Here is a 9991-nt window from a genome sequence, read left to right on the forward strand (position 1 = left end):
TTTGCATATGATAAGTTTGCAGGAAGAAAGCCTGGCTTGCTGCATGACTCTCCCCCTTCCCCATTATCCTCTATGCATAACTTAAGGTATAAAAACTACTTTGGAAAATAAAGTGCAGGCCTTGTTCACCGAAACTTGGTCTCCCCATGTCGTTCTTTCTCTCACCTTCTGGCTGAATTATTCAGCCTCTTTTCTCCACTGAATTTCCTCACTGAGCTCTCCTTATTTCAGCTTCTTTTCTTCACTGAATTTTCCTACTGAGCTATCCTTATTCTATTACTCTTTATATCCTTAATTAACGTTTAATTAAGCAGTTGTTTCCTGATCCTCGCCGACGCCGTCCCCGCTTCGAATTCCCTGGATCCACCGGGGCTGGACGCCGGCAAGGAAGAAGAAGGAACACGTACAGGGTGACTTATTAGACTGGATGCTGTACCCAGGAAATAGGGCGTTATATAAACACAGCCAGTTCCCTGCTTTGTGATATGGTTCCTTACGGGCAAAGGTTCTGAAATACAGGGCAGATCCCCAAACACAGACACTGAGAGGTTGGCAAAGGCAAGCTTTTTTTCGTTGATAGAGATCTCTGGCTAATTGGATATGGGATCAGCAAATATTTATTGAACAACAGACTACCTGAGGCATTGTGCTGTGTCACTGAGAGGGATTCACTGCAGACTCATATTCTCCTCCTTCTTCAGGAAACAAATATCCTCGTTTCCCATGACTCACATCAAATGCAAGAATGAACATGTAAACCAGTGTTGGCTCAATTTCGGGTGTGAGGACCAAGAAGTCATCCTTTACAGGCAGTTTAACAAGGTATTCAAACTCTAAACCATCGATACGAGAAGCCCTGGGAGGATCATGTCACCTGGTTCACCAGCAAAGCTGTTTGCTTACAGATTTAGCCTTAGTGGCCAGAATTTTCATACCCAAAAGTGAAAGGGTTGGCTTGATCCAAATCAATGTTAAATATACAAATTTGTTAAAGTTCACCAAGGTTACAAATTCTGACTTATTCTTTCAAAGAGTTCTTTTAATCCTGGGGTGACTCAAACATGACAGTTCAGAGGACCAAATAGAGATAATTGTTTAAGCTGTTAGGAAGCTCGCAATAATGAACAGCAAGGCAGGGACTCTGTTCTGTGTCATATGGGTAGCCTGGTACCTAAGACATAACTGACCCTTAATACCTAGTGGTGAATATTTTGTTGCATTAAATGCTAAAGTGACCATTCTAATAAATAAAATAACTTTGAGATGCATAAAACAGCAATGATGACCTGTTACAAAATAGTATATACTCAGTGATCCTAGATTGGGCTAGAGGAAAGAAAAGGAAACTGTCTAGGCCTATGGATGTCATTCTGAATCTTTCTCATTCAAAAGGCCCAGTGTTGAAAGGCAATCCAGAAACTTATTTTGAACAGAGATCAGCTGTCGACATAATAAAACTCTCACTATGACTTGGATGATATTTTATTTTCAAGTTAAATAGTAAGGTATTTCCATGTTCATATTTCTCTACCTGGTAAACAGAGTTATATTTTCACCTGAAACTTTCCCTTAAGTCAGGGAAAGTAATAGTACTTAAGTACTACTCTATTGCCTCTGCTCAAAGTCGTACGACGCTGGCCTATTTTTCAGTTGACATGACCAGAAAAAACACTGGGAGTGAAGAAAACCTTTCAGGAAGAAGACATTTGGTTTCATCAGTTTGCTATCCCATGAGACTAGCTGGTTGACCTCAGTTTCTGTGATACCTAAGTGAGGAAGTGGCAGGAAATAGACGATGGGAGAAATTAATTATTCACAGTTCTTGGGTACACAGGGAACTGCTTTTCCTCCCACCCTCTTTGCTCATGACACGTGACAAATTTGTCTGTTTTTAGTTAAAGGAAACCCAAACAGAAGATCAAGACATAGAGATCAATAGAACAAAATAGAAAGTCCAGAAACTGACTCACACAAACATAGTCATTTGATCTTTGATAAAAATGTAAACACAGTTCAGTGGAGGGAAGATATTTCCACTAACGTGTGTTGGACCGGTTGGTCATCGACAGGAAAAGAAATAAACCTTGATATAAAGTTCATACCTTACATAAAGATTAACTCAAAATGGATCATAGGTCTAAATGAAAAGCATAAGCTAAATCCTTGTGATCTGGGGTTAGGCCAAGAGTTCTTAGGAATGGCACCAAATAGATGATCTATGTAAAAAAAATTGATAAATTAGACTTCATAAATGTAAAACCTTTTGTTCTTCCAAAGATACTGTCATGAGAATGAAGAGCCAAGATATGGACTAGGGGGATATATTTGAAAACTACACACCCAACAAATGACTTGTATCCAGAATATGTAAAGCACTCTCAAATTCAATGATAAGAGAACAACACAACTTAAAAAAAAGTAAAGGACTTGAATAGACATTTCACAAAGAGGGTATAAGGATGGCAAATAAAAATGTGAAAAGACAGTATCATAAAACATTAGAGAAATGCAAATTAAAAACACGAATAGATACAATTATTTACATACTTTTTTGAACAATTAAAATGAAAAAGTTCTGTCAATGCCTAGTGCTGACAAGTATTTGAAGCAACTGAAACTCTCATACATTTCTGATGGGAATGGAAAATGGTTTGGTAATTGCTTATGAAGTTACAAATACATATTTGAGCCCCAGCAATTCCACTCCTAGGTACATAGCCTAAAGAAATAAAAACTTGGTTTACACAAAAACATGTACATGAATGTTCACAGCATTTTCACTTGTGATAGTCAAAATTTGGACCCCACTCCAAAGCTTATCAAGGGGTGAATTGATCCATACCATAGAATAATATACAACGATAAAAAGGAACAAACTATTGGTACCCACAACTTGGATCAATCTTAAATACACTGTGCTGAGTGAGAAAACCCAATTTCAAAAGTTACATATTGTATAATTCCATTAATTTAGCTTCTTGCAATGCAGGAGACCCGGGTTCAATCCCTAGGAAGATTCCTTGGAAGATCCCCTGGAGAAGGGAATGGCTACCCACTCCAGTGTTGTTTCCTGGAGAATCCCCATGGACAGAGGAGCCTGGCAGGCTACAGTCCATGGGGTTGCAAAGAGTCAGACACGACTGAGCTACTAATGCTTTCACTTTTCATTAATTTGGAAAAAATTCTTGAAAAGTTTCTTGAAAAAATTCTTGAAAAAAGATCAGGTTATACGGGTAGAAAACAAATTAGTGTTTGCCAGGGGTTTGAGGTGAGGTGAGGGCGTGACTATCAACGGATGGTATGAGGGAGCTTTTAGGGATGGTCTGTTTTGTGTTCTGATTTTGGTGGGGTTTTCATATATCTGTATACACATTAAAATCCTAGAACTTTTCAGTAGAAAAAAAGTGTTACTATAGATTATTTTTAAAGTAAAGAAACCCAAGGACATTGATTATAATGAAAACATAATAGAGTTACTAGGTCCTCATAGGTAATATTTTCTGTTATTTTATTGGAAAATATAAGTACTGTGAAATCAAGTAGTGCCCTTAAAAAAATCTTTTTAGAGCAATTTTAGGTTCACAAAAAAACTGAGAGAAAGGTAAAGATTTCCCACATATTCCCTCCCCCGACATATACATAGCCTCCCCCATTATCAACATCTGCCACCAGAGTAGGACATTTGTCACAGCTGATGAACACACACTATCATGTCATTGTCACCCAACTCCTAGTTTACATTATGGTTCACATTGTTGTACATTTATGGGTTTGGACGAATGTATACATCATTGCAATATTGTACAAAGTATTTTCACTATTTTAAAAATAGTCTGTGTTCTGTCTCTTCATCCCTCCTCCATCACCCTTACCCCAACTCCTGGCAACTACTCTTCTTTTTTGCTGTCTCCATAGTTTTGCCCGTTCCAGAATGTCCTATCAGTTCAATTCAGTCGCTCAGTTGTGTCTGGCTCTTTGCAACCCCATTGACTGCAGCACGCCAGTCTTCCCTGTCCATCACCAGCTCACGGAGCTTACTCAAACTCATGTCCATCGAGTCAGTGATGCCATCCAACCATCTCATTCTCTGTCGACCCTGCTCCTCCTGCCTTCAATCTTGCCCAGCATCAGGGTTTTTTCTAGCGAGTCAGTTCTCTGCATCAGGTAGCCAAAGTATTGCAGCTTCAGCTTCAGCATCAGTCCTTCCAATGAATATTCAGGACTGATTTCCTTTAGGATAGACTGATTGGATCTCCTTGCAGTCCAAGGGACTCTCAAGAGTCTTCTCCAACACCACAGTTCAAAAGCATCAGTTCTTCAGTGCTCAGCTTTCTTTATAGTCCAACTCTCACATCTGCACATGACTACTGGAAAAACCGTATCTTTGAATAGATGAACCTTTGTTGGCAAAGTAGTGTCTGCTTTTTAATATGCTGTCTACGTTGATCATAGCTTTTCTTCCAAGGAGCAAGCGTCTTTTAATTTCATGGCTGCAGTCACCATCTGCAGTGATTTTGGAGCCCCACCCCCAAATAAAGTCTCTTACTGTTTTCATTGTTTCCGCATCTATTTGCCATGAAGTGATGGGACTGGATACCATGATCTTGGTTTTCTGAATGCTGAGTTTTAAGCCAACTTTTTCACTCTCCTCTTTCACTTTCATCAAGAGGCTCCTTAGTTCTCCTTCGCTTTCTGCCATAAGGGTGGTGTCATCTGCATATCTGAGGTTATTGATATTTCTCCCAGCAACCCTGATTCCAGCTTGTGCTTCTTCCAGCCTGGCATTTTGCATGATGCACTCTGCATATAAGTTAAATAAGCAAGGTGACAATATACAGCCTTAACAATATGCAAATCTCCTTTCCCAATTTGGAACCAGTCTGTTGTTCCATGTCCACTTCTAACTGTTGCTTCTTGACCTGCATACAGATTTCTCAGGAGGCAGGTCAGGTGGTCTGGTATTCCCATCTCTTGAAGAATTTTCCACAGTTTGTTGTGATCCACACAGTCAAAGGCTTTGGCGTAGTCAATAAAGTAGAAGTAGATGTTTTTCTGGAACTCTCTTGCTTTTTCAATGATCCAACAGATGTTGGCAATTTGATCTCTGGTTCCTCTGCCTTTTCTAAATCCAGCTTGAACATCTTGAAATTCATGGTTCACGTACTGTTGAAGCCTGGCTTGGAGAATTTTGAGCATTATTTTGCTAGCGTGTGACGTGAGAACAATTATGCGGTAGTTTGAACATTCTGAAGACTAGAGATCTCTTCGAAAATGTCATGTAGTTGGAATCGCACAGTGTATAGCCTTTTTAGATTGGCTTCTTCACCTAGTAATTTGCATTTAAGTTCGTTTTCTTGGCTTGATAGCTCATTTCTTTTTGCTGCTAAATAATATTCCAGTGTCTATATATGCCACAGTTTATTTATCTGTCACATACTGAAAGATATCTTGGTTGCTTCCGAACTTTGGAAATTATGAATAGAGCTGCCACAAGCATCCAGTTACAGGTTTTTATGTGTATAACTTTTCAACCCCTTTGGGTAAATACCAAGGACAATTGCTAGAGCTGACTCATTGAAAAAGACCCTGATGCTGGGAAAGACTGAATGCTGGAGAAGGGGACGACAGGATGAGATGGTTGGATGGCATCACCGACTCAGTGGACATGAGTTTGAGCAAGCTCTGGGAGACCATGAAGGACAAGGAAGCCTGGCATACCGCAGTTCATTGGGTCGCAAAGAGTTGGACACAACTGGGCGACTAAACAAAACCAACAAATGACAAGGATATATTTAGTTTTGTAAGAGCCCATCAAACTGGCTTCCAAAGTGGTTGTACCATTTTGTATTTCCAGCAGCAATGATTGTGAGTTTGTGCTGGCCAATCCTCTCTAGCATTCTGGGCTGTCAATGTTTCAGATTTTACCCATTCTCATAGCTGTGTAGTGGCATTTCACTATTTGTTTTTTTCTTCTGCAAATCACATATTTCACTTAATATATTGTGTATGGACAATACTCCATAGGCGCATACATAGAATTTCATCTTTCTACTAACTGGACAATACTGTATTGAATAATCACAACTTCATCAATTTGTGTCATAATTAAAACAACTTTGCAATAAACATTATTTATCCTTATATATTGATTCAAGTGGGATGAAACTCCTAGATCTAGAATTAGAACACACGTTTATAGAGTGGACAGGTCATGCCACATTGTCACCTCAAACCAGAGGAGACGCATCTATACATGTAATGATCAACAGCCTCCTGTTTTCCACAGGTATGGCATATTAACCAGGTTAGATTTTAATCCATCTGAGAGTCAAGATGTGTTATAAATTTGTAAATTTTCTGGCTAATGGGGTTAAGAACTTAATATGTTTTCCTTATTCGAGTTCTTTGAGCATGACACACCTGTTGGTATGCACTACCTATTCCCCCAACTGCTTCGTATGTGTCATAGCATTCTGTTCTTAAATGACATATTTATTCATAGGCGTAGTGATTTTCTGCCAGTTGTCTATTACATCTTTTTGGCACCTTCTGCCATGCCATAGGTGATTTAAATCTTTGCATGTGCTGGCTTACTGTCTTCATGTCTTCCAGGGCTCCATGTCCTGCTCAGTAAAGCCTTTCTCCTTTCTGTGCTTGCCTCTCATATATTTCACAATTAGAGCTGCTAAATACCATTGTCTCATATTTCTTTGTAACGTCTAGGTATGCTTTTTTTTTTTTTTGAGAGAGAAGATAACTGATTGTTAAAACATCATTTCCCCAATGATGAAAACCTCATCTTATTATATGTCATTGTTTAGTCACTAAGTCATGTCTGACTCTTTGGGACCCCATGAACTGTAGCAGTTAGGCTCCTCTGTCCATGGAATTCTGCAGGCAAGGATACTGGAGTAGGTTCCCATTTCCTTTTCCAGGCATCATTGTTTTAATTTGCATTTCCCTGATGACTTATAAGGTGGAGCATCTTCTCATATGCTTGTTTGCCATGTGTATGGCAGTGGTGAGGTTAATTGTTAAGGTCTTTGGCACATTTTCTAATTGTGGGTTTTGTTTTCTTTTTCTTAAGTTTTAAGAGTTCTTTGTATATTTTGGGTAATAGTCTTTTATCAGATATGTCTTTGGCAAATATTTTCTCCCAGTCTGTGGACTGTTTTTGTATTCACTTGACATTGTTTATAATAGTACAGAAGTTTTTACTTTTACATGAAGTCCAACTTATTCTTTAATTCTTTCATAAATGGTGCCTTTAGTATTGTATGTAAAAAGTCATTACCACACCCAAAGTTACCCAGGTTTTCTCTTGTTATGTTTTAGGATTTTATAGTGTGTTTATATGTAGGTCTATTATCCATTTTGAGGTAGTTTTTGTATGTTCTAGATTTTTTTTTTTTTCCATGTGCATGCCCAGTTGTCCCAGCATTATTTGTTGAAGAGATTGTATTTCATTGTATTGCCTTTGCTCTTTTGTTAAAGATCAATGACTATATTTACAGGGGTCTATTTCTGGATTCTCCATCATGTTCCACCCACCTATTTGTCTATTCTTTTGCCAATACTACACTGTCTTGATTACTGTCACTCTATAGGAAGTTATGCAGTCAAGTTTTGTCAGTCCTCCAACTTTTTTCTCCTTCAACATTATTAATATGTTCTGCTCACAGAGGTGATTAAATTTGTGGTCATAGAGTTGTTCATAATACTTCTTAATTATCCTTCTAATGTTCATAGGAACTAGAGTGATATACCCTCTTTCATGCTTTTCTTCTCCTCTTTCATTCTGATATTATTAATTTCCATCCTCTCTCTTTTTTTCATAGTCTGGCAAGGAGTTTATCAATTTGTCTTTTCAAAGAATCACTTTTAGTTTTGCCAATTTTCTCTACTGATTTCCACTTTTCAATTTTATTTATTTCTGCTCTAATTCTTTTTTTTTCATTTATTTTTTTATTGAAGGATAATTGCTTTATAGAATTTTGCTGTTTTCTGTCAAACTTCAACATGAATCAGTCATAGGCATACATATATCCCCTCCCTTTAGAACCTCTGTTCCATCTCCCTCCCCACCCCACCCCTCTAGGTTGATACAGAGCCCCTGTTTGAGTTTCCTGAGCCATACAGCAAATTCCCGTTGGCTATCTATTTTACATATGGTAATGTAAGTTTCCATGTCACTCTTTCCATACATCTCACCCTCTCCTCCCCTCTCCCCAAGTCCACGAGTCTATTCTCTTTGTCTATTTCTCCACTGCTGCCCCATAAATAAGTTCTTCAGTACAATTATGTGTGTTAGAATACTATATTTATCTTTCTCTTTCTGACTCACTTCACTCTGTACAATAGGTTCTAGGTTCATCCACCTCATCAGAACTGACTCAAATGTGTTCCTTTTTATGGCTGAGTAATATTCTATTGTGTATATGTACAACTGTATCCATCTGTCTGTTGATGGACATCTAGGTTGCTTCCATGCTCTAGCTACTGTAAATAGTGCTGCAATGAACAATGGGATACTTGTGTCTGTTTCTATTTTGCTTCCCTCAGGGTATATGCTTTGGAGTGGGATTGCTGGGTCATATGGTGGTTTTATTCCTAGTTTTTAAAGGACTCTGCATACCGTTTTCCATAGTGGCTGTATCAGTTTACATTCCCATCAACAGTGCAACAGTGTTCCCTTTTCTCCACACCCTCTCCAGCATTTACTGCTTGTAGACTTTTTGATGACAGCCATTCTGACTGGTGTGAGATGATCTCTCATTGTAGTTTTGATTTGCATTTCTCTAATAATGAGCGACGTTGAGCATCTTTTCATGTGTTTGTTAGCCATCTATATGTCTTCTTTGAAGAAATGTCTATTTCAGTCTTTTTCCCACTTTTTAATTGGATTGTTTTTCTGCCATTGAGTTGTATGAGCTGCTTGTATATTTTGGAAATTAATCCTTTGTCAGTTGTTTCGTTTGCTATTATTTTCTCCCATTCTGAGGGTTGTCTTTTCACCTTGCTTATAGTTTCCTTTGCCGTGCAAAAGCTTTTAAACTTAATCAGGTCCCATTGTTTACTTTTTTTTTTTTAATTTCCATTGCTCTAAGAGGTGGATCATAAAGGATCTTGCTTTGATTTATGTCATCGAGTGTTCTGCCTATGTTTTCCTCTAGGTTTTATAGTTTCTGGTCTTAAATTAAGTTTATCTATGTGTATGGTGTTAGTAACTGTTCTAATTTCATTCTTGTACATGTAGCTGTTCAGTTTTCCCAGCACCATTTACTGAAGAGGCTGTCTTTGCCCCATTGTATATTCTTGCCTCCTTTGTCAAAAATAAGGTACCTATAGGTGCATGGATTTATTTCTGGGCTTTCTCTCTTGTTCCATCAGTCTATATTTCTGTTTTTGTGCCAGTACCATACTGTCTTGATGACTGTAGCTTTGTAGTATAACCTGAAGTCCAGAAGGGTGATTCCTCCAGCTCCATCTTTCTTTCTCAAGACTGCTTTGGCTATTTGGGGTTTTTTGGGTTTCCATATGAATTGTGAAATATTTTCTTCTATTTCTGTGGAAAATGCCATTGGTAATTTGATAGGGATCACATTGAATTTGTAGATTGTGTTTGGTAGTATAGTGATTTTCACAATATTGATTCTTCCTACCCAGGAACATGGAATATCTCTCCATTTCTTTCATTAGTTTCTTATAATTTTCTGTGTACAGTTCCTTTGTCTCCTTAGGTAAGTTTATTCCTAGATATTTAATTCGTTTTGTTGCAATGGTGAATGGGATTGATTCCTTAATTTCTCTTTCTGATTTTTCATTGTTGGTATATAGAAATGCAAGTGATTTCTGTGTATTGATTTTGTATCTTGCAACTTTGCTAGATTCACTGATTAGTTCTAGTAATTTTCTGATACTATATTTAGGGTTTTCTATGTACAGTATCATGTCATCTGCAAACAGTGAGAGCTTTACTTCTTTTCCTATC

The 9991-nt window shown here is 38.0% G+C and overlaps 1 protein-coding gene across 2 annotated transcripts in view; it reads right to left on the reverse strand.

Annotated features, from left to right (window-relative positions):
* Positions 1–9991, reverse strand: part of LOC102274735 (solute carrier family 22 member 15) — a 183745-nt gene that overhangs the window by 30388 nt on the left and 143366 nt on the right. The window lies entirely within an intron of this gene.

This window comes from Bos mutus, chromosome 3 (assembly GCF_027580195.1).
Source record: "Bos mutus isolate GX-2022 chromosome 3, NWIPB_WYAK_1.1, whole genome shotgun sequence".
Taxonomy (NCBI): domain Eukaryota; kingdom Metazoa; phylum Chordata; class Mammalia; order Artiodactyla; family Bovidae; genus Bos; species Bos mutus.